This window comes from Danio rerio, chromosome 2 (assembly GCF_049306965.1).
Source record: "Danio rerio strain Tuebingen ecotype United States chromosome 2, GRCz12tu, whole genome shotgun sequence".
NCBI classification, from domain to species: domain Eukaryota; kingdom Metazoa; phylum Chordata; class Actinopteri; order Cypriniformes; family Danionidae; genus Danio; species Danio rerio.
The window spans coordinates 53119177-53145423 of NC_133177.1; the positions used below are offsets into that span (position 1 = coordinate 53119177).

General features: G+C 37.1%; 2 protein-coding genes and 1 long non-coding RNA gene across 5 annotated transcripts in view; 2 read left to right on the forward strand and 1 right to left on the reverse strand.

Moving 5' to 3' along the window:
* LOC141378929 (uncharacterized) overlaps positions 1-26247 on the reverse strand; it is a 173873-nt gene that overhangs the window by 119598 nt on the left and 28028 nt on the right. The window lies entirely within an intron of this gene.
* Positions 1-26247, forward strand: part of si:ch211-209f23.7 — a 160629-nt gene that overhangs the window by 109669 nt on the left and 24713 nt on the right. The gene's annotated exons all lie outside the window — the stretch shown is intronic.
* Positions 1-26247, forward strand: part of LOC101882419 (upregulator of cell proliferation) — a 113513-nt gene that overhangs the window by 83870 nt on the left and 3396 nt on the right. The gene's annotated exons all lie outside the window — the stretch shown is intronic.

Below are 26247 nucleotides of genomic sequence, written 5' to 3' on the forward strand. Positions count from 1 at the left end.
AATTCCTAGTTCCTCTGAAAGGCCCACCCTTAAAGAGCATATTAGACACCCCAGTGAGACAATGGGCCCTATCATACACCCGGCGCAGTGTGGCGCAAGGCGTGACGCAGTAGTCTTTTGGTAGTTTCAGCTTGGCGCAAGAGTCGTTTTGAGGCGTTGCGCTACGCTGTTTAAATAGCAAATGCATTGGCGCTCATTTTTGCGCCCATAGGCGTTCTGGTCTAAAAAGGAAGGCGTTCTGAGGCGGACCGCTGGCGCGTTGCTATTTTGAGAAACTATAATAGATTTTTCATTAGACCAAAACTAACCCGGTCTAAACTCCGGTGCAGAGTTGCACCTCGCTTACGCACTGCTTAATACGCACAAGAGAGCAATAGGCAAATATCTTTACATATGAAAAAATGTAAATATTAAGGATATATACAGGATATAATAAGAATAGATATAGAATATATATATAAAGGATTAAAATATTACAAAACATATTATTTTCTAGCCTACATAAATATGAAAAATCACTGCTTTTATGTCTTCTTCATCTCTGGAGGCTTTTTTCAGTTCATTTGCTTTTGTATAATGTTATTATTATTAGCAGTATTATTTATTATATCCATATTTATATTTGTTTTATTAAAAACAAGCTTAGATTTGCCCACCTGTCAGGTTTTAGACCATATGGGGCAAAGCATGTGTTTTAGGATATAACTCAGGTTTTTGAAGACATTTTGCTATTATTATTTATTTATTCGTTTGCTGGAAATTAGAACTGAATTTAGAAATAGTTTTTAAACGAATATTTGCGCTTAACAAACAAAATTATTTATTTATAGACTTATTGATGTCTGTGCATAAAGGTTTCCCTATCCAAGAGCGAAAGTGAAAGTAGTTCCATTATCTCTCATTCTCACGCAGTAGATGCTCTGTTTAACTGTTTTCTGTTAAAAAACTGTTAACTGTTTGCTTGTGAAATGCTAATTTTTTCCACAGACTTACTTTGCGTCCTGTAAATAGTGAATGCGCTTTTGGCGCTACGCAGCTGGCTCTTAAAGGGAATGAGAGATGAAACTCTAATTGGTTTATTCTTAAAGCACACCTATAACTCCTTAAGAAAATAAACTCAACCCTTTTAGACCATGCGCCGAAGCGCAAGACAGATTTTCCGTCCTTAAATTAGCAAAAACGTGTCCTGACACACCCTGAAAGCATTTGCGCCCTGCGTTTTGCGATTTGCGCATGGACCGTCAAAATAGAGCCCAATGTGTGTAAGAGTAAAGTAGGAACTAGATTTTCTTTAAAATATACGTTAAAGTTTATTATTCAGCCGTTTGGAGTCGTTTTTAGTCACGGAAATTTACTTCCGCTTCGCCAGACCGGAAGTGACGTCGGATAAGGGAGTTCGCGCAAATAACACTATGAAGACAACGGGGTTCCGACCAAGATGGCGCTCTAACAACAAGCGGATCGATGTGCTCTGTAAGCTCAAACATTGTAATTGGCTAGTAGTGTTATTAGTTGAAAGCTATTTTACTCTGTGCAAAGAGAGAATATAATATAAATACTACAGAATTAGTCCCTGTTTGTGATAAGATGGGTAAATCGGAGAAAAGGAAGAACAAAAACGTGTCTCTGGGGACAGCTAACGCTGCTAATGTTAGCAGTAACGTGAGTGAAACGATGGGAGCCTCATGTAGTTATGAAACGGAAAAATTACACAATTATTCAAAAATTAGTGTGGACTTTGACGAATTTATGATGTGTGAGGAAGAATTCCCTGCACTTCCAGAAACTCCATGCAAATCACCTGCTACAAAACAACGGAAAACTGAAAGTTCGGAGGTTGCCATTCTCTCCCAACTCGGAGCTCTTTCTCAATTAATAAACACCCGTTCTGATGCTTTAGAAAATGTGATCGGAGAAAACACAAGAGCGATTACCTCCATGAAGGAGGTAATTAATGAAAATACAAAACAAATTACAAGTGTGAAAGAAGCTATCGAATTTGTGAGTGCTGAGGTTAACCATCTGAAAAACAAGTACGGAGTGATGGAATCCACACTGAGTAAGGTAGAGGAAACGTGCGTGGGACACGACCGAAGGCTGTCACAGTTAGAAAGTTACTCGCGGCGGTGGAATCTCAGGATGCACGGCATTCCGGAAAATGAAAGAGAGGATGTTCGTGGTAGGGTTATAGACGTTTGTCAGCATCTCTTACCAGAGGACAAGGACAGACTCTCCAGCGCCGTCGACACTGTACACCGGTTAGGTCGCAAGCAACCAAACAAGAACAGAGGAATTATTCTACAATTTGCTTCCCGTTTCTTTCGCGATGCTGTTTGGCGTGCAGCAAAGGACTCTGCCTTTTTGCGCGAAAATAACATTAAAATATCAGAAGACTTATCCCTTGCAGATAAAGAAAGAAGAAACAAACTATGGCCAGCAGTGGAGAAAGCAAGAAAAGATAATAAACGAGCATACTTCATCGGAAGTAGGGCTTTCGTAGAGGGAAACGAAATATTCCCTCCTGCTTGAGACTTTACATGGGAAGGTGTGTGATGTTAATATTAAGTTGGTTAAAAAAAATGTCTTTTTGTTAAATTGATGGCCTTTTTAGGACAATTAAAACTGATTTAATAGTTTACTTCGCTAATTTCTTATTTTTACACAGTTAAGCCAATAGTAAAGGGGTATTTTACAAAAAGGGCCTCAATTTAGAATTTGACTTTACAATTTTATTTATTTATTCTTTTTTCTTACTTTTCTATTAACACACCTGAAAAAAAATATCATTGAATATAGTCTATAAAAACTTTATGGGCTAAAGTAAAATTGTTCAACTGAGTAGCTTCTATACTTTAGTAATTTAATCTGATTTACAAAAAAAATTTTTGTTCTTTGATGTAAAATTTATGCACCTTAATTAACACTACATTATTTTTATAGTTCATATAGAGTTTGCAGTTCTCATCGTTCTGGATGTAGCTTTGCAAATCCTTTTTTGAGAATAATCTAGTTTAATATTCTAGGTTATATCTTCTTTGTTATGTCTCTTTCTATAATTTCATTTAATACACGAGGGTTAAGAAATACTCTAAAAAGAAAAGCTATATTTTTGTATATGAAAAAGTTTAAAACTGATTTTTGTTTTTTGCAAGAATGTCATTCTGTAAAAGAGGACTATAATTTTTGGAGATCTCAGTGGGGTTTAGATTTATGGATGGCTCATGGTACAAACAAATCAGCTGGTGTTTGCATCCTTAAAAATCAATTTAATGGGAAAATTATTTGCTCTGAATGTGACTCAAATGGCCATTATATTTGTCTTGTAACTGAAATATCCAAATCAATGTTTATCATTGTTAATATTTATGGGTTTAATCAACAAAAAGAAAATGAAAAACTTCTTGATCTAATAGAACAACACATTTTGAAATTACTTACTAAATACCCAAATGCTTTTTTAATCCTTGGCGGAGATTTTAATGTTGCATTGGATAATAGGTTAGACAGATGGCCTCCAAAATCACCTGATAACTCAAATCTTTATTTTAAAACTTTCATTGAACGATTCTGTTTAGTTGATAATTGGAGAGACACTCATCCTAATCAAAAATGTTTCACATGGGGAAATAACTCTCTTTCCAGACAATCCCGTATAGATTTGTGGCTTATCTCAAGAGATTTAAATAAGGCTAATTCAGACATTATTCCATCACCCTTTTCTGATCACAGATGCATCTCGATAACTATTCCTTTTTCAGAAACTGCCAACTTATGTAGAATCAATTCTTACTGGAAATTGAATTGTTCATTGCTTAATTATAAAGAAGTAAATGAAAAAATCGAATTTATAATTTGCAAGTACTGGAAAAAAGCAAACGAGGAAAATGTTTTTGGAAAGAATTGGGAGTTAGCAAAATATGAAATCGGAAAGTTTTTAAGAACATTTAGCAGTAAATTAGCGAAAGAAAGAAAAGAAAATGAAAATATTATAATATGCAAAATTTCAGATTTTCTATCTAAAACTATTTTGTCTGATAGTGAAAAGGTTGAATTTACCCATTATCAAAATAAATTAGATCAAATCTATCAGGAAAAAGCAGAGGGAGCATTTATTAGATCACGGAAAAGATGGTTGGAAGAAGGTGAGCAGAATTCTTCTTATTTTTTTAGATTGGAAAAGCAACAACAGCAAAAAAATCTAATTGAAAAACTTATAATTAATCAATCAATATGTGAAGACCAGAAGACTATTGCTAATTTTTGTGCTAAGTTTTATAATGATTTGTACACCTCTAAATTTAATAAACAAAATGCTTTAGATTTTTTCGAAACATTATCTTGTGTAAAAAAATTGGAGAATGCTGATCAGGCTTTTCTTGAAGCTCCAATCACATTAACAGAAGTTGAAGAAGCAATTAAATCATTAAAACGGAATAAATCTCCTGGCACTGATGGTTTCATTTCAGAATTTTACCATATGTTTAGTAAAAATATTGCTCCCTTCTTGTTAAGTGTTTATAAGGAAAGTACAGATAACTCTTTTCTCCCACCTACTTTATGCCAAGGTTTGATTACGCTAATCCCCAAACCAAATAAAGATCGAAATTTATTAGATAATTGGCGTCCAATAACTTTGTTGAACAACGACTACAAAATAATTGCTATAGTTTTAGCTAAAAGATTAAAAGTAATTTTACCTTCTATTATTGATGAAACTCAGTCAGGCTTTATGCCAAATAGACATATATCTAATAACATAAGATTAATTTTAGATATCCTAGACTATTCTGATATGATTGATGGAGACAGTTTCATATTTTTTGTTGGATTATTATAAAGCCTTTGACACTTTAGAACATGGTTTTTTATTTCAAGCGCTTAAAGAAATTGGGTTTGGTGTTACTTTTTGTAAAATGATTAAAATGTTATATAAAAACATAAATAGCTCTATTAAGTTAAGCAGTGGTACTTCCCCAAGATTTTTTTTACATCGTGGAGTAAGGCAGGGATGCCCAGTATCACCTTATTTGTTTTTAATTGCAGTACAGTTTCTTAATTTACATATCAAAAGGAGTAATTTAAAAGGAATTACTATTGGAAGTACAGAGTTAATTATAAGTCAACTAGCAGATGATACAACATTGTTTTTAAAAGATTCATCTCAAGTGGCGGCTGCATTAAATACTCTACAAACATTTTCCAATGCATCTGGTTTAAATCTTAATTTAAATAAATGTGAATTACTTCCCATTAAAAATTGTGGTGTTTCCTCAATTTGTGGAGTAGCTGTTAAAAACTCAGTATCTTACCTTGGCATAAATATAACTAACGATAAAAATAGATGTGATGCTAACTTTAATCCAATTGTTGCAAAAACTAAAAGAAAATTGAATAGTTGGCTTCAAAGAGATCTGTCTATTAAAGGAAGAATTTTGCTCACCAAAGCAGAGGGCCTGTCTCGTCTTTCTTATGCAGCTCAATCTCTGTACGTAGATAAGCCTACATGCAAACTAATTGATAAAACTTTAACAGACTTTGTCTGGAAAAATAAATGCCACTATATGAAAAAGACTGTTATAATAAATTCGTATAATAAAGGAGGTCTTAACTGTATTGATTTCTGCTCTTCAAATTATACTTTCAAAATTAATTGGCTTAACCAGTATCTACATAAAGAAGACTCAATTTGGAATATTTTCCCAAAACAGGTATTTTCTATTGTTGGAGGCATTAAGTTTTTATTGATGTGTAATTATAACATAACCAAAATTCCTGTTAAACTTTCAAATTTCCATCAACAAGTACTTCTGGCCTGGACTTTAATTTATAAACATAATTTTACTCCTCACACATTTTCTATTTGGAATAACCAAAATATTTTATATAAAAATAAATCTTTGTTTTTCAGTGATTGGTTTAACAACGGTTTGCTTTTAGTTAGTCAGTTATTTAACAACAGAGGTTTTTTAATGAATTACTTTGAATTTATTTCCGAGTATAACATACCAGTAAATCCAAAAAATTTCGCCATTGTTATGGGAGCTATAACATCAGGAATTACTATGCTCTTCAAAAGTACCATTCATCTCACTCCTAAAAAAGTGTACCTTTCTGATCCGACAGAAACATTTGTGGGTAAAATTTGTTTTTCAAACAAAAAAGATAGAAATTACAAAATTAGATCTCTTTTTATTGAAAAAGTTGCTACATTGTCCCCTGTAATCTCTTATTGGAATAATATCTATGGAGATTTGATATGGGAAAAAATATGGTCTTTGCAACAAAAATATTTTCTCACCAACAAGGTCAAAGAGGTGTCTTTTAAATTGATCAACAAATTTTATCCTATAAAACAATTTTTGAAAAAGTTTAATTCTAATATTGATGTAAAATGTTCATTTTGTCAATTTCATACTGAAACTGTTATTCATTTATTTTGGGAGTGTAATTATGCTGTACAATTTTGGAAACATATTGGATTATTTATTAATGATAATATACAACAAGATGTTTCTGTTACTTTTAAAGAAATTGTTTTTGGTTATTATGAATCTGCCCCTACTAAGAGAAATGCTTGTTTTGTTATAAATTTAATTTATTTTCTTTGTAAATTCCATATCCACAAATGCAAATTTACTAATACTAAACCATATTTTCCTGTGTTTTTGCAAGAATTTAGTCATTATATACAATTAATTTCATTATCTAAAAATAAGAAAGCAAACAGAACTATTTCATTTTGTAATGACTTTAATTTATGTACTGTTCTTGATTCTTAAATGTCTTACCCTCAAGTTTATATCATGTTCTTTATTTTTATTTTATTTTTCTGTCTTTCTCTCTCATATCTCTTTTCATTGACAATGTAATTCATATTCTGCATTGTAAACAAATATTGTTACAAACTTGTCAACTGTTTTTTTTGCAAAAAAAAAAAACTATGAAGACAACGGCGCGGTGCGCGTTTGGATGCCGAGATAAGATACTCTGAGAGACTCACACAAACGACAGACCACAGCCATACAATTATAAGCCTGTGGACCGACCAGCAGACAGAACAGCAGTCAGAGAAGTGTAATTTAACTCTGTTGTGAGAAGAACCGAGCAGGTTCATAGTGAGACCAGTGTTGGCTTACAGAGAGATATGCATGATAACGAAATCTTTTCTGGCAATAGCAAAGCTAGAATTAATCATCTATAAATATTAATACTTACCAGTAACAGAAACTAATGAGCATTTAACAGAGTTATGCCACATTGACCATATTTTTTAATAGTAAATAAGTGAATACAAAACACAAATAACACAGAACATCTGGAATAATGCAGAAACATGTAAACAAGGTACTGGAAAATCTTTTTATTATACAAAAGGTTTTCGGAGCTTTTGTATAATAATAAAAACAACATCAAATATTACAACAATTAAAATAAGTTTTTAAATATGTGTCTTTTTGTCATTTTTTTCATTGGGTATACTGTAAGATGATCTGTATTGGATCCCATTTAGCAAACAATCCATAAAAAATACAAGTACAGTTGTTACTGTATAAAATATTTACAAAGATTTGATCAACAGATCTGCTCTGCATTTATGGTTGAATAAACTATAACCCTAATTCAAGTTCAAATTCTAAATGCAACTTAAGTTCAAGTTTTTTTTATATAGCACAAAATCATAAGCAGTGTTAATACCAGCATTTTTAACCTTTATATATGTATAGGTATCTGTGTGAGTGTGTGTATACTGAAAGAAAAATATATCATCTGACACATTTAAAAGTAAATCTAAAATAATTTTTCAGTAAGTTGGCCAACATTTATGTGGATACCGCACAATCTTTAATGTGTGTTAAATTGTGAATGCTGTGTAAAAAGAAGCCGACAGCCTCATCCTTGTAAACCCGCTGGAAGGATCTAGAAAGGAGAGCAAATGTAGTGCAAAGTTCTGCATTCTCGTGGAGCCTGTGAAGACCTCCAGGGCCGGCGCGTCCATGGCTGCGTCCGCGACACTACCCTCACCACCTGCGTCCTCAGTTATGTCCGCGACACCTCCTCAGTTATATCCGCGCATAGGGCGGCGTCCGCGACACCTTCTTCACCACCAGCGTCCTCAGTTATGTCTGTGCATAGGGCTGCAGAATAGAGAGGCTGGCGTCCGCGACACTACCCTCACCACCCGCGTCCTCAGTTATGTCCGCGACACCTCCTCAGTTATATCCAGGCAAAGGGCGGCGTCCGTGACACCTTCTTCAACACCCGCGTCCTCCGTTATACATTTTAAAATTCACTGTATGACTTATAATATAACATAATACAGAAAACCCAGCTGTCATGTATTTTGTATGTGTGCTACCCGTACCTGAGTGACGTCATCATGTTGAGTTCAGTTAATAAAAAAATACTGCATGGAACAGCACGGCTACTCTGGTGTCATCTTATACATCATTTAAAAATATAAAAAACATAACATGGTGTCAGAAGTGGGATTGTAAACGGAAAGCACAACTGAGAAGATGTCACTACTGCAACCACCATCAGTGTTGTCTCTTCAAGGCAACTTGGCTGAGAATTGGAAGGTATGGCTTCAAAAATTTGAATTATACCTCATTGCTAGCGGAGTGGCGGAGAAATCAGAAACAGTACAGTGTGCAACCTTTCTGCATATCGCGGGTGAAGAAGCGATCAAAGTTTATAACACATTCCAGTTCACCGCAGAAGAAGTGAATAAGATTGACGCACTTAAAAGGAAATTTAAAGAGTACTGTGAACCAAGAAAGAATCTGCCATATATTCGTCACATGTTTTTCACGAGAACACAAAGTACCGGAGAGACAATTGATGCATACGTCACGGATCTTAAACACAAGGCGAAAGACTGTGAATTCGGTGATTTGACTGACTCGCTAATAAGGGACAGAATTGTTTGCGGGATAAAAGATGACAATGTTCGCGCAAGGCTGTTGCGGGAGGCAGATCTCACGTTGGAAAAGGCAATAGACACCTGCAGAGCCAATGAAATTACGTCAAATCAAATGAAAATGCTTGTTGAAGAAGTTGACGTGAATAAAATAAGCAGTGTTAAAAATACAAAGAGAAGAGGCAAAACTGTGCAGTTTGAACAGAAAAGTAGACAACACGCTTTGGAAAATCAGTCCAAAACACACGTGAAATGTTCACGATGTGGATATCAACATGAATACCAAAAGTGCCCAGCGTATGGACAAGTGTGTAAATCCTGTAACAAAAGGAATCACTTTGCAAAGATGTGCAAAACTCAAGTATCAACAAAGAAAATACAATCAATAGATGAAAATGAGCAAAGTGATGATGAACGAAGTGATTTTTTTGTAGGAACTATTGAGCTGCAAACAAATCAAAGAGTGAAAAATGTGCACACTGTCACCACTGAAGCACAAAATCTGAAGGACAACTGGACTGAAAGCTTGAGAATAAACAACAAGAGTGTCACATTCAAGTTAGACACAGGAGCAGCATGTAATGTAATGCCCCACAATGTGTTCACAACAATAGAAACACAAAGAAAACTGAAGAAATCTAACTGTCACCTAGTTACATATTCTGGCCACAAGATGTCGCCTGTGGGTCAAGTACAGCTAACTTTCACCTACAGAAAACAAAAGCACAACATTCAGTTTCAAGTGGTGGATGGAAACGTACCTGCAATACTTGGACGCACAACCTGTGAAAAACTAAAAATGGTCAAAAGAATTCATGAAATAAGTGAAAGTGAAAATAAAGCCGACCCTTTAAAAGGATTTGATGACTTGTTTTGTGGTCTTGGTTGCTTACCAACTGTGCATCACATTAAAACAGACCCTGATGTGTCACCAGTGATTCATCCACCAAGAAAGGTTCCAATAGCCCTTAAAGACAAAATAGTTGAAGAATTACACAAGATGGAAAGTATGGGAGTTATAGTAAAGCAGACAGAACCGACAGATTGGGTGAATAGTATGGTAACTGTGGTGAAACCAAACAAAATCCGTATATGTATGGATCCGCAGGACCTCAATAAAGCAATAAAGCGTGAGCATTATCCATTACTGACAGTGGAAGAAGTGGTATCCAGCATGCCAAATGCCAAGATATTTTCAGTCCTGGACGCTAATCAAGGTTTCTGGCAAATAAAGCTAGATGAAGAAAGCTCCAAACTCTGTACATTCAATACACCAATAGGCAGGTATAGATTCCTTCGCTTACCGTTTGGTGTGTCTTCAGCCAGTGAAGTGTTCCAGCGTGCAATTGCACAGATGTTAGAAGGTCTTGAAGGTGTGGTCAATGTCATAGATGACATCCTAGTATGGGGAGAAACAACAGAAGAACATGATCACAGACTCATCAAGCTACTGGAAAGAGCAAGAGAGTGTAATCTAAAACTGAACAAGAGCAAGTGCCAAATAAGAACTTCAGAAATAAGATATCTTGGACATATCATCTCAGAGGAAGGTCTCAAGCCAGATGAGGAAAAAGTAAGAGCTATTGTAAAAATGCCACCACCTGAAAACAAACAAGCACTCATGAGATTTATGGGCATGGTGCAATACCTGTCCAAATTCATTCCAAATCTATCCGATATCAGTGCTCCTCTCAGAAAACTGCTTGAAGAAGATATTCAGTGGCACTGGGAGGAAGAGCAACAAAAAAGCTTCACAAAAATGAAGAATTTGTTAGCAAATGCACCAACACTACAATTCTTCAATGTACAGAAACCTGTCACGCTTTCAGTTGATGCCAGCTCAGAAGGAATTGGAGCAGTTATTCTACAAGACAAAAAGCCAGTGGCATATGGATCACGTGCGCTAACAGATGCTCAAAAGAATTACGCACAAATTGAAAAAGAGTTGCTTGCTATTGTTTATGGATGTGAAAAATTTCATCAATATCTCTATGGCAAAGAAGTGGAGGTTGAAAGTGATCATAAACCATTGGAGATCATTTTTAAGAAACCACTGCACCAAGCTCCACCTAGATTGCAGCGCATGCTCCTCAGACTTCAAAGATACATCCTGAAGGTAGTTTACAAGCCAGGTAAAGAAATGCACATTGCTGATGCATTAAGTCGTGCATACCTGAATGAGTGTACAGAAGATTTGCTTGGTCAACAGCTGGAATTGTGCTGCATAACAACATACTTACCTGTTTCAGAAGAAAAACTAAATGTTTTTCGCAAAGCTACAGCTACTGATCAAGAAATGCAATTACTGTGCAAAATGACAATGGATGGATGGCCTAAAGAAAAAAGTGAAGTTCCAAAACAGATTCAGACATACTGGACTTTCAAAGAAGAAATAAGTTTCACTTCTGGACTTCTTTTTAAATCGGCAAAGATCATTGTTCCAAGTCAATTGAGAAAAGAAATGCTAACAAAAATACACGAATCACATCTTGGAGTTGTAAAGTGTAAGGAACGAGCCAGGGATGTTCTGTATTGGCCAAACATGTCGACTCAAATTGAAGAGTTTGTCTCACAATGTCCAGTGTGCAATGCACACAAGAACAGTAATCCAAGAGAGCCAATGATATCACATCCAATACCAGGAAGACCTTGGTCCAAAATTGGCACAGACCTGTTCCATTTTGATGGTTCAAATTACTTACTTTCTGTTGATTACTACTCTAAATTCACAGAAATCAGCAAACTGTCTGACACAACTGCTCAGAGTGTAATTATGGCAATGAAGTCAATGTTCGCAAGATATGGAATACCGGATACCGTGGTCTCAGACAATGGTCCACAGTATGCCAGCACAGAGTTCAGCAGTTTTGCAAAAGCATGGGAATTTGAACATGTGACATCCAGCCCGGGACACGCACAGTCGAATGGACAGGCTGAGAGAGCAGTCCAAACCATAAAAAACCTGCTGAAGAAAGCTCAGTGTGGTAAAAATGATCCTTACATTTCTTTATTGGAATACAGAAACACACCGTTGGATGGTATTGGGTATTCACCAGCACAATTATTAATGGGACGCAGACTCAAATCCAAGATACCTACCTCAGTCACTTTGTTGACACCTGAAAACAACATACAAATTCATCATAAATTGAAACAAAGACAACACAAGCAGAAGTCTTACTTTGACAGACAAACAAGACTACTTCCAAATGTCCATGTTGGAGAAACTGTGAGAGTGCAACAAGGAGATGTTTGGAAACCTGCAATAATCACACGAAAACATGAACAACCCAGATCCTTCATCATACAAACTCCAGAAGGAAGAACATACAGGAGAAACAGGAAACATATTCTCAAGACTGGAGAGAAAAGTTTCACAACTGTGACAGACAACACAGTCAGTGATGTGATAGACTCGCATGTCCCTGACACGTCATCAATGCTGGACAATGACACACAAGAAACTGTAGTCACTGAGTCTCAGTCACATGAGTACATTACCCGGTCTGGGAGACAAGTGAAATTGCCTTCAAGATACAAAGACTGAAAATCTACAGCATGTTTAGCTCTGATTTGAATTAGAAACTTCATCTCTGTTTACAATTAAAGAAATAAAGAAAGAACAGTGTAGATAAAGAAAAGTTCTATTTAGTTTATGCAGTTATTTAAAGCATACATAATAAGGAGTTTACAAATACAGTTTGTTTAAAAAAAAAAAAAAAAAAAAAAAAAAAGTTTATACATTGCTGAAGATTGCATAGTATTAAACTTAAGAGAAGGGATGTCATGTATTTTGTATGAGTGTGCTACCCGTACCTGAGTGACGTCATCATGTTGAGTTCAGTTAATAAAAAAATACTGCATGGAACAGCACGGCTACTCTGGTGTCATCTTATACATCATTTAAAAATATAAAAAACATAACACCAGCCACATTTGCAGACCCCTGGATAGTGAATTGCAAACCATCTCAAAAAACTTATACAGTATACTGTACCGTGTACAGCTCTCATTTTCATCAAGCTGCATCTCCGACTGATCCAGGAGTGTTTTTCGCCGTTCGCGTCAGCTATGAATCTTATCGAATTCATCCCATTTTTGAACCAAAATAGCGACAGGAAACTTGTGAACTAAATCTGTTGACAGGCTGGAGTTTGTGCAGTTCCCATAAACACAATAATATAGCATGATGATAATAAATTACGGCAAAACTAACAACCATTTCTGCTATTAGCGCCTCTGCCCCACTGTATACAGCGCGCATCTGTCAGATAAGTCCCGCTTCTGATGTCACCGGGGTGGTTATAAAAAAAAGCGGAAGTGGGAAAACAGACACATTTTCTTTAAATTTGTGCCCTTGCATTTCATAAAACATTTTAATATGGTATTTTATAGTATTATAGAGTACTTTCACAAACGATTTTACCTTTTTTTGAAACAGTTTTTTAACCTACAATATGCTCTTTAAGTCACTCTGATTGGTCATCATCATAATGTGCTGCGATTCGCGGATCGGCTCCATGTCACGCCCTTAAAAGCACACGCTTTTCTGCTGTGTAAACAATGTCAGCCTCCTGCCTGATCTCTATAATAAAATCTGACAAGTGTCTGTAACGAGTGAAAATGGGGTGCGGCTCCTTTAAGAGTGTTTGCTATTGTGTTTGCGTCTATATGTGTGTGTGTGTGTGTGAATGTTGTCTGCGTCTATGTGTGTGTGTGTGAATGTGTGAACTTTCTTTTTCTCTGATGCTCGGATTAAAGCCTGATTTATACTTCTTCGTCAAGTGACCGGCGTAACCCACGGCGCAGACAACGCACGTAGCTGTGCATTTATACTTCTGCGCGCTGTCTCTGTCAGTCTGCTTTAACACTTCCGAAACGCTAGTTGGCAGTGAGGTGTAAATGTTCCTCTGTGTTGAGTTTCTTTGCCGCTTTTTTGCTTTTCCTGAACACTTCCGGGATGTACAAGTGGCTCAAACTCACTCATTTTGAGGCAGGAACCGGCGGACGTGCAGCAACTTTAACTATGAGGTAAACACAAAACAAAACTTTCCATCAGGAGCTCCTTCAAGGGACTCCACACTTGTAAACAATCGCTACATTGGGTTCGCGCCATTCGCGCGGCTCTCGGTCCCACCCCGACTCGTCAGCGCTACCAAGCCGACCAATCACAGAGCTTGCGCTACGCGTTGTTGCGATGTGTAGTTACATTTTTGAGAGGTGCACGTCAGTGACAGTGACGGCCACGGCGAAGGGCTATGCGTCAGCGCCGTAGCATACGCCGGTGTTTGACGCAGAAGTATAAATCAGCCTTAAGTCGTTTTCTGTAATATATCATGACAGAAGAATAAAGCACAAGATGTGGGATGCTACCTGTGTGAGCCTTGATTTATTTTTCTGTTCCTACCACGAGTCAAGTGAGCTCTCCTGTTTTTTTTTTAACTCAACGCGTTACACGACGCCTTTCACATATATCCGAATTATGTAAGTAATATAAATCATCCACATATCTTTTGTGACTTCATTATCTGAGATGTGAAACGCATGAAAAAGCTGCCTGAAGACAATCAATGCAAAGTCGTTTACAGCAGTTTGACTGATTAATATGAATTTGTAGCTAAATCGTTTGCCCGCAAAGCAGCATTTCCCATTGTTTACATCATTGCTACAGCATGCCATTAACGCTAGACACTGTACATGTCATGATCAATTTTAACAAATAAAAACTCTTACAGGTTGTAGTTCACAGCTTCTGCTTTGAGGAGATTTCAACTGAATCCAGCAATGAACTGGGAGAATTTCTGGAAGCTGATTTGTCAAATCATGCTTGCTATGTATTTTATAATTCTCTGGAACATAATTAATGAGTGATCTCACAGGGGGCGGAAGTATTTTTTGTAGTCCCCAAAAATGTTAATTGTAGGCTTTGCTAAGCTAACTCTGTAAAAAACAAGGTCTCCCTTTGCATTGAATTTAGAACTTTTTACATACAGAGATGTTGTTTATGTTCACACAGCTACATTACACATCAACTAAAGTTTAAAATATAGGGCCCTATCATACACCTAGCACAATGTGGCGCAAGGTGTGATGCAATACTTATTTGCTAGTTTCAGCTTGGCGCAAGAGTCATTTTGAGGCATTGCGCCACGCTGTTTAAATAGCAAATGCATTTGCGCTCATATGTGTGCCCATAGGCGTTCTGGTCTAAAAAGAAGGTGTTCTGAGACGCAGTGCTGGCGCGTTGCTATTTTGAGAAACTAATAGATTTTTCATTAGACCAAAACATATTTAAATAATATGTTAAATAATATTTAAATAATATAAGATTTAAATATTAAGGATATATATATATATATATATATATATATATATATATATATAGGATATAATAAGAATATATAAAGTATATAAATATAAAGGATTAAAATATTACAGAACATATTATTTTCCAGCCTACATAAATATAAAAATCAATGCTTTTATGTCTTCTTCATCTCGGAAGGCATTTTCAGTTTATTCATAATAATTTGTTTTTGTATAATGTTATTATTATAAGCAGTATTATTTATTATATCCATATGTATATTAGTTTTATTAAAAACAAGCTTAAATTTGCCCACCTGCAGGTTTTAGACCATATGGGGCACAGGATGTGTTTTAGGATTTAACTTTAGCACAATTCATTATTATTGTTCATTTATTAGTTTGCTGGAAATTAGAACTACATTTAGAAACAGTTTTGAAACAAATATTTGCGCTTAACAAACGCAATTAATTTTTTTATAGACTAATTAATGTCTGTGCGTAATAGTTTCCCTATCAACGAGAGCGAAAGTGAAAGTAGATCGATTATCTCTCATCCTCGCGCAGTAGATGCTGTTTAACTGTTTTCTGTTAAAAAAAACTGTTAACTGTTTGCTTGTGAAATGCTCAGTTTTCCACTTCCACTTACTTTACGTCATGTAAATAGCAAATGTGCCATTGTGTAACGCAGCTGGCTCTTAAAGGGAATGGGAGACAAGACTCTGATTGGTTTATTCTCAAAGTGATGTTTTGTAAACAAATTTCGGGAGGAGCATGCGCAGAAGTTTCAGTATCGAATACGTCATTGACAATTATCCCATCATCAAATCAGTTCTTGAGCAACTCCTATATATACCAAAGCTGTCTTACCTGCAGCATCTCACGACTTTAGCATTGGCACATCCAATCGCTGTAACTATGTCCAAACAGCTGTAGGGTCCAGCCAGTTGGTCCAATGACGGTATCCAATGGTGGATGAAGGTTCACTGCATGTTCGGTCTTTCCAGTGCACAATTTTGATGTATATTAAACTTAACTCATATCTGACTCCAATTTTAGTATAAGGTGGTTTAGAATATTAATATATTTATCTTTAGTTTTATCTGACTCCAATTATAAAACATTGAGAAGGTTTTTTTTTTTCCGTTCACATTAGTTTAGATTATGATTGAATATTCTCTTCGGTTCATCATTTTATGTTATTCTCATTCATTGGGATTCCTATAACATCCTGAATCTTGTACCGGCCGAGTATACAATTTCTTAAGCACAAGCATGTCAGTCTTGGTCACTAAACAGTGGCGATTGACCGCTATCCTAAAACAGCAGAACCCTACTTACCCAGATTAGGATATTTTTTATGCGGTTCCCATAGATCTGCTACCTCCTAAATCAAACAGAGCTATTTAGTCATATAATGATCATTACTATAGAATTGAGCAGACCAGTCGTACTTAAACTATTAGTAACTTTGAATAATCACTATACTATCTAAATAGTATTATAAGTTTAACAGGTGAAGGACTATCCCCTTAGATATCCTTTTACAGTCTAAGTATACATGAATTAATGCCAATGTGTTAGTCGGAGCTCTTGAGACATCGTATAGCGTGCCGCAATGCTCCGTCTACCGTGTTCTAGTCCGCTACTAACCTGTACAAGGGCTTGTGGTGTTATGAAATTACCACAATCTACTAAAGATAATAACACGACTCTGTTTGAATCATTCAAAACATAACAATTTATTAGTCAGGTAAATATGCCAATTCATTCAGTCAATTCATAAATGATCAATAAAGACATCAAGTTATCAAAGATAAATCCAGGATTAAAAGATGCATTCCTGACTTTGAAATATACATAACATGGAGCATAAGCTCCATGATCTGGGTAAGCAGAATCGCCCTGAGCCTTTCTCAAACCTTACCTTAAATAATCCAAGAATTCCCTCAAGGAAAGGGGTGTGTGCATAACAAAAGGCATTTGCATTTAGTGCTGCCTGTGGAAAGGTCACACCCTTCACAGTGGTTCAAAAGATGCCTGAAGTTATATATTTATTGTTTTGATTATGTCTATTTCTGAGAGAATGAGACCATTGTACCAGTCGCACTGAGACATTTCAAATGATATCAAACATGATAGATAAAGTCACTTTGGTTAATCTAGAACATTCAAACATTGAAAAAAACATATGTGTAGGTTGGGGGGGTTGAAGCCGAGTTTCAGCAGACTCAGATGCAAATGCAGCAGGAACTGTTTTTTCCCGCATTCCCACCTGCTGGGTTGTGGAGTCACCAGTCTCTGTTCAGCTCATGTTTTGAATTGTCAAAGACATCAAAAATATTTATAAAATTTTAATTCTTACACAGCAAATTTCCATGAGGATGACACGGCTCCTCTTGTAAACTCCAAGCTGACGTCCAGCGCATCAGCACTCGGCAGAGCATATCAACAGAGGCCGCTGTCTTAACTTAGGCCGCCACGCTGCCGCTCTTCCAGACACCGGCAACAAACCTGAGCCGCTCCCCAGTTGGAAACCACTGGCCCAGATCAAGCGAGCGCCAGGCCACCGCTTTACAGGCGAAGCGCCACAATCGGCCAATTCGCCATGACAGCTAGAGCACGTCTCCGCTACGGCCTCATCCACCCCCCACGCACAGAATATTTCCACTTAGTAGCGCCCACAATGCCTGCTCTTGGCGCGCCAAATTTAGGAATTACAAGCCTATCCTCTCGTGAGTGTGACGTCAGGCGAAGTGGCTTCCGGGTCCAAGCGCTCTATTCAACTGCATGGGGAGACCCATGAAATGGTAATTTTAACGTTTACAAAGCGATTTATTACTTTCGAAAAGCATGATCACAATATATTTGTCTATGCCTCATACATGACGCAAGTGATTAATTTTCATAAATTGTAAAACTTTTTGGTATTTGTTATGCAGCAAGCCCAAAAATGGTTGTGTACAACATGACTTTGTATAAAACTAACTTATTGTGTAATATGTTTAAAATTGATCATAAACAAATAATTTCTCAGTTTACTGCATGTGGAGACTAATGAAATGTTAATTATAATGTTTACAAAGCGATTTAATACTTTCGAAATCACTATCACAATACATACGTCCACACCTCATATCTGACGGGCAGAAAGTGATTAATTTTTTATAATCGTAATGATACGATTTTGGTATTTGTTATGCAGCTAGCAATGGTTGTGTACACTGATTTTGTATAAAATTAACTTTATTGTGTGATAAGAATTAAAAGTGATCATAAACAAATAAATTTCTCAACTCAAATGAGTGGCGGCTTGGACCCGGAAACAGTATTACATACGTCACCAACAGGTCACCACTTAACAAGTGGACTCTTCCTTCATGCCGCTTGCAGATTAACCAGGTTTGTTCAGGCCCTGATGCAAGTTCCAGCGTGAGGCTGCCTCCGCTGATGTCACCAACGCCGGCAGCCCCTTCTCTCTTCTCTTTTCCTTCCACCTGTGATCCTAGGGCCATCAGTAGCACGAGCATGCCTTCGCAATCGGCTCTAGCCCCCAACTTTCTTCAGGCCCGACTCAAGTTCCAGCGTGAGGCCGCCTCCGCTGATGTCACTAGCGCCGGTAGCTCTCCTCTCTTCTGATCCTTCTGATCCTATCAATTAAGTTTTCCACAGAAATTAAACTGAAAAGTCAGTGGAAATGCGCCATCATTGCCCCCTTTTTTACCATTTCAACCCCTAAACCTTTCCTAATCCTGGCCATTAACCCCTTCAAGGAGTTCTATTATAAGGTTGCTGCTGCACAGCGACCGCTCTCACTGGGGACACACATCCTATTACGCAAACCCTATTACTACTGCAAGCACAGTGGCTGCTTCCACTCTAGACACACATCTTATTACGCTCCACTGCAAGCGCATTGACTGCTCCTACGGTAGACGTACACGTTATTATTATTATGCACCACTGCTAGCGCAGTGACTGCTCCCACTGGAGACGCACACCTTATTATGGTGGCTTGAAAAGCCAACATACTGTTATCTCACTTAAACTTATTAGGCTGGCTTGTGTAGCAAGCCAGACTACTGTTATCCTATTAAACTTATTAGGCTGGCTTGTGTAGCAAGCCAGACTACTGTTATCCTATTAAACTTATTATTATTTTTCTATATTATTCTTCTTCTGAGACTAAAAATTAAACTCTATCTCCTCCTAGGCCATTCAAGCTATGACCATCAAACTTGGGTCAGACCTCCGAACTATTCTGACTCGAGTTGCTATATCCTTTCCGACTGATCCGACTTTCGGTTTCCCGAAAAACGTCCCGGGACCGTCGGAAAAATCCCATAGACGTAACATTGGATCAAACTTTGTGACCTCATAACTCCGCATCAGAATGTCACACAGACTTCTAACTGGGCTCATTTAACTCAGACTATCAAACTGCCAATGACTGGTCACCTTTAAACTTTCTGGCCACGCCCTAGCAACTACTTTTGGACCCTAGAAACCGTCCCATAGACTTCCATTGCAAAAGACTCATTGACTTTACATGGGATCAAACTTTGTGAGCTCATAACTCTGCATCAGACTGTCCTACAGACTAATGGCTGAGCTCATTTAACTCAGTCTAGCCAGCAGCCAATCACTGATGGCCTTTTAACTTTCTAGCCACACCCTAACAACCAGATACTGCACCCTAGCAACTGTCCCATAGACTGCAATTAAAGAGGTTCAGACTGATATTGTCATGCTGCAGTGTGATAGAGACATGGGGGTTGTGTTTAACTGTTCATACTGGCAAGAAGCTTTGATACATCATCAGTCTAAGCTGTCAATCAACTCCATAGCAACAAAACAGACTAACCTAGCAACGATATGGCACCAGCTATATCTCAGCATCAGAACATCATAGAGAGGCGGGGGTTGGCTTGTTTGACTCATGCTCGCACTCCATCTATCTATCTATCTATCTATCTATCTATCTATCTATCTATCTATCTATCTATCTACTTCTATCTATCTATCTATCTATCTATCTATCTATCTATCTATCTATCTATCTATCTACATCTATCTACATCTATCTACTTCTATCTATCTATCTATCTATCTATCTATCTATCTATCTATCTATCTATCTATCTATCTATCTATCTATCTACCTCTACCTATCTATCTATCTATTTATCTATCTATCCATCATGCTAACAACATGCTAATTCATGCTAGAATCATGCTAGTTACATGCTAATTCATGCTAGAATCATGCTAGTCACATGCTAATTCATGCTAGAATCATGCTAGTCACATGCTAATTCATGCTAGAATCATGCTAGCAACATACTAATTCATGCTAGAATCATGCTAATTTATGCTAAAATCATGCTAGAAACATGCTAATCCATGCTAGAATCATGCTAACAACATGCTAATTCATGCTAGATTCATGCTAGTAACATGCTACTTCATGCTAGAATCATGCTAATTCATGCTAGCATCGTGCTAACAACATGCTAATTCATGCTAGAATCATGCTAGTAACATGCTAATTCATGCTATAATCATGCTAACAACATGCTAATTCATGCTAGAATCATGCTAGTAACATGCTAATTCATGCTAGAATCATGCTAACAACATGCTAAATTATGCTAACAACATGCTAATTCATGCTAGAATCATGCTAACAACATGCTAATTCATGCTAGAATCATGCTAGTGAAATGCTAATTCATGATAGAATCATGCTAACAACATGCTAATTCATGCTAGAATTATGCTAGTAACATGCTAATTCATGTTAGAATCATGCTAACAACATGCTAATTCATGCTAGAATCCTGCTAGTAACATGCTAAATCATGCTAGAATCATGCTAACAACATGCTAATTCATGCTAGAATCCTGCTAACAACATGCTAATTCATGCTAGAATCATGCTAGTGAAATGCTAATTCATGCTAGAATCATGCTAGTAACATGCTAATTCATGCTAGAAGTATGCTAACAACATGCTAATTTATGCTAGAATCATGCTAGTAGCATGCTAATTCATGCTAGAATCTTGCTAGTAACATGCTAGATCATGCTAGAATCATGCTAACAACATGCTAATTCATGCTAGAATCATGCTAACAACATGCTAATTCATGCTAGAATTGTGCTAATTCATGCTAAAATCATGCTAGTAACATGCTAATTCATGCTAGAATCATGCTAGTAACATGCTAATTCATGCTAGAATCGTGCTAACAACATGCTAATTCATGTTAAAATCATGCTAACAACATGCTAATTATTGCTAAAATCATGCTAGTAACATGCTAATTCATGCTAAAATCATGCTAACAACATGCTAATTCATGCTAAAATCATGCTAGTAACATGCTAATTCATGCTAGAATCATGCTAACAACATGCTATTTCACGTTAAAATCATGGTAATAACATGCTAATCTATCTATCTATCTATCTATCTATCTATCTATCTATCTATCTATCTATCTATCTATCTATCTATCTATCTATCTATCTTTTCATACTTTTTAAAACTGTTTAAACTAAATAAACTATTACCGTCAGGCTTTCACAAGCCAGCCTCAAAGTTTGTTCTCAAACTTTAAGAATCTAGTTATTATTAATATTATTATTCTTCTTCTGAGACTAAAAATTAAACTCTATCTCGTCCTAGGCCTTTCAAGCTATGACCATCAAACTCGGGTCAGACCTCCGAACTATTCTGACTCGAGTTGCTATATCTTTTCCGACTGATCCGACTTTCGGTTTTCCGAAAAACGTCCCGGGACCGTCGGAAAAATCCCATAGACTTAACATTGGATCAAACTTTGTGACCTCATAACTCCGCATCAGAATGTCACACAGACTTCTAACTGGGCTCATTTAACTCAGACTATCAAACTGCCAATGACTGACCACCTTTAAACTTTCTGGCCACGCCCTAGCAACCACTTTTGGACCCTAGAAACCGTCCCATAGACTTCCATTGCAAAATACTCTCATTGACTTTACATGGGATCAAACTTTGTGACCTCATAACTCTGCATCAGACTGTCCTACTGACTAATGGCTGAGCTCATTTAACTCAGTCTAGCCAGCAGCCAATCACCGATGGCCTTTTAACTTTCTAGCCACACCCTAACAACTAGATACTGCACCCTAGCAACTGTCCCATAGACTGCAATTAAAGAGGTTCAGACTGATATTGTCATGCTGCAGTGTGATAGAGACATGGGGGTTGTTTTTAACTGTTCATACTGGCAAGAAGCTTTGATACATCATCAGTCTAAGCTGTCAATCAACTCCATAGCAACAAAACAGACTAACCTAGCAACGATATGGCACCAGCTATATCTCAGCATCAGAACATCGTAGAGAGGCGGGGGTTGGCTTGTTTGACTCATGCTCTTACACCATCTATCTATCTATCTATCTATCTATCTATCTATCTATCTATCTATCTATCTATCTATCTATCTATCTATCTATCTATCTATCTATCTATCTATCTATCAATCTACCTCTATCTATCTATCTATCTATCCATCTATCTATCTACCTATCGATCTATCTACCTATCGATCTATCTACCTATATCTATCTATCTATCTATCTATCTATCTATCTATCTATCTATCTATCTACCTCTATCTATCTATCTATCTATCTATCTATCTATCTATCTATCTATCTATCTATCTATCTATCTACCTATATCTATCTATCTATCTATCTATCTATCTATCTATCTATCTATCTATCTATCTATATCTATCTATCTATCTATCTATCTATCCATCATGCTAAGAACATGCTAATTCATGCTAGTTACATGCTAATTCATGGTAGAATCATGCTAGTAACATGCTAATTCATGCTAGAATCATGCTAACAACATGCTAATTCATGCTAGAATCATGCTAACAACATGCTAATTCATGCTAGAATCATGCTAGTAACATGTTGATTCATGCTAGAATCATGCTAACAACATGCTAATTCATGCTAAAATCATGCTAGTAACATGCTAATTCCTGCTAGAATCATGCTAACAACATGCTAATTCATGATAGAATCGTGCTAGTAACATGCTAATTCATGCTAGAATCATGCTAGTAACATGCTAATTCATGCTAGAATCGTGCTAACAACATGCTAATTTATGCTAGAATCATGCTAGTTACATGCTAATTCATGCTAGAATCATGCTAGTAACATGCTAATTCATGCTAGAATCATGCTAGTAACATGCTAAATCATGCTAGAATCATGCTAACAACATGCTAATTCATGCTAGAATCATGCTAATTAATGCTAAAATTATGCTAGTAACATGCTAATTCATGCTAGAATCATGCTAGTAACATGCTAATTCATGCTAGAATCGTGCTAACAACATGCTAATTCATGCTAGAATCGTGCTAGTTACATGCTAATTCATGCTAGAATCATGCTAGTAACATACTAATTCATGCTATAATCGTGCTAACAACATGCTAATTCATGCTAGAATCATGCTAGTAACATGCTAATTCATGCTAAAATCGTGCTAGTAACATGGTAATTCATGCTAGAATCGTGCTAACAACATGCTAATTCATGCTAGAATCGTGCTAACAACATGCTAATTCATGCTAGAAACGTGCTAGTAACATGCTAATTCATGCTAGAATCATGCTAGTAACATGCCAATTCATGCTAGAATCATGCTAACAACATGCTAATTCATGCTAAAACCATGCTAACAATATTCTAATTTATGCTAAAATCATGCTAGTAACATGCTAATTCATGCTATAATTGTGCTAGCAACATGCTAATTTATGCTAGAATTATGCTAACAACATGCTAATTCATGCTAAAATCATGCTAACAACTTGGTAATTCACGCTAGAATCATGCTAACAACATGCTAATTCACGTTAGAATCATGCTAATACCATGCTAATCTATCTATCTATCTATCTATCTATCTATCTATCTATCTATCTATCTATCTATCAATCTTTTCATACTTTTTAAAACTGTTTAAACTAAATAAACTATTACCGTCAGGCTTTCACAAGCCAGCCTCAAAGTTTGTTCTCAAACTTTAAGAATCTAGTTATTATTCTGCTTCTTCTTCTTTCTTCTGAGACTAATTTTAAAGTCTATCTCCTCCTAACCCTTTCAAGCTTCATACCTCAAACTTTCGTCAAACCTTCAAACTGGTCTGACTCGGGTTGCTATATCTTTTCCGACTGATCCGACTTTCGGTTTTCCGAAAAACGACCCGGAAAATTCCCAAAATTCCCATTGACTTAACATTGGGTCAAACTTTGTGACCTCATAACTCTGCATCAGACTGTCCTACAGACTTCTAACTGGGCTCATTTAACTCAGTCTAGCCAGCAGCCAATAACTGATGACCTTTAAACTTACTAGCCACTCCCTAGCAACCACTTTTGGCACCCTAGCAACTGTCCCATAGACTTCCATTGTAAAAGACTGCCATTGACTTAACATTGAGTCAACCTTTGTGAGCTCATAACTCTGCATCAGACTGTCCTACAGACTAGAGTCAGGCCCTATTCAACTCAGTCTAGTCAGCAGCCAATCACTGATGACCTTTAGACTTACTAGCCACTCCCTAGCAACCACTTATGGCACCCTAGCAACTGTCCCGTAGACTTCCATTACAAAAGACTCTCATTGACTTAACATGGGATCAAACTTTGTGAGCTCATAACTCTGCATCAGACTGTCATAGAGACTAATGGCTGAGCTCATTTAACTCAGTCTAGCCAGCAGCCAATCACTGATGGCCTTTTAACTTTCTAGCCACACCCCTAACTACCACATACTGCACCCTAGCAACTGTCCTATAGAATGTAATTAGCTGTGCTATCAAATGCTTATAATTCTAACATGCTAATGACATGCCAATCATGCTAGCAACATGCTACTCATATGCTAATCATGCTAATGACATGCTAACTCATACTGGAAACATGCTAATGACATGCTAATTTGTACTAGAATCATGCTAGTAACATGCTAATTCAAACTAGACTCATGTTAATAACTGGCCTACATGCATATCTTTGCATAGCAGTGTCCTATTGACTTGGGGGATGGCTCATCTGACTCAGACAACCAATGAGCATCTCAATATGATAATGAAGCTCACAAGCCACGCCCCCAAATTGATTCCATAGACTTCCATTAAAATAGGCCAAGATGCATATCTTTGCATAGCAGTGTCATAGAGACACGGGGGTTGGTTCATTCGACTAAGACAACCAACCACATTCAAGTTCACTCTGTAACCTCGCCCATAGCAACAAAACAGAGTACCCTAGCAACCATTCATCAACAGCTATATCTCAGCATCAGAACATCGTAGAGACTTGGAGATTGGCTCGTTTGACTCATGCTAGCAAACGGAACTTCCTATATGCTACACATGCTAGCAGTGACTAGCTACATGCTAATATTGACTAGCCCAGTACTGTAACTTGCTAGAAATGCTTACTAAGTATAAATGTTTTATCAATCATGTATGTGAGGCTTGCCTAGTAACCAACCAGGGTACCCTAGCAACTGCCTAGCAACCACCCAAATTACCCTAGCAACCGCCTAGCAACCACCTAGCAACGGCCTAGTAATGCCTTAGTAAGGGCCTAGCGACCACTCAGGACACCCTAGCAACCGCCTAGCAACGCCTTAGCAACCACTCAGAATACCTTAGCAACCACCTAGCAACACCTTAGCAACCACCTAGCAACCACTTGGGACACCTTAGCAACCGCCTAGCAACACCTTAGCAACCACCTAGCAACCACTCAGAACACCCTAGCAACTGCCTAGCAACGCCTTAGCAACCACCTAGCAACCACTCAGGACACCCTAGCAACCACCTAGCAACACCTTAGCAACCACCTAGCAACCACTCAAGACACCCTAGCAACCACCTAGCAACGCCTTAGTAACCACTCAGAACACCCTAGCAACCATCTAGCAAC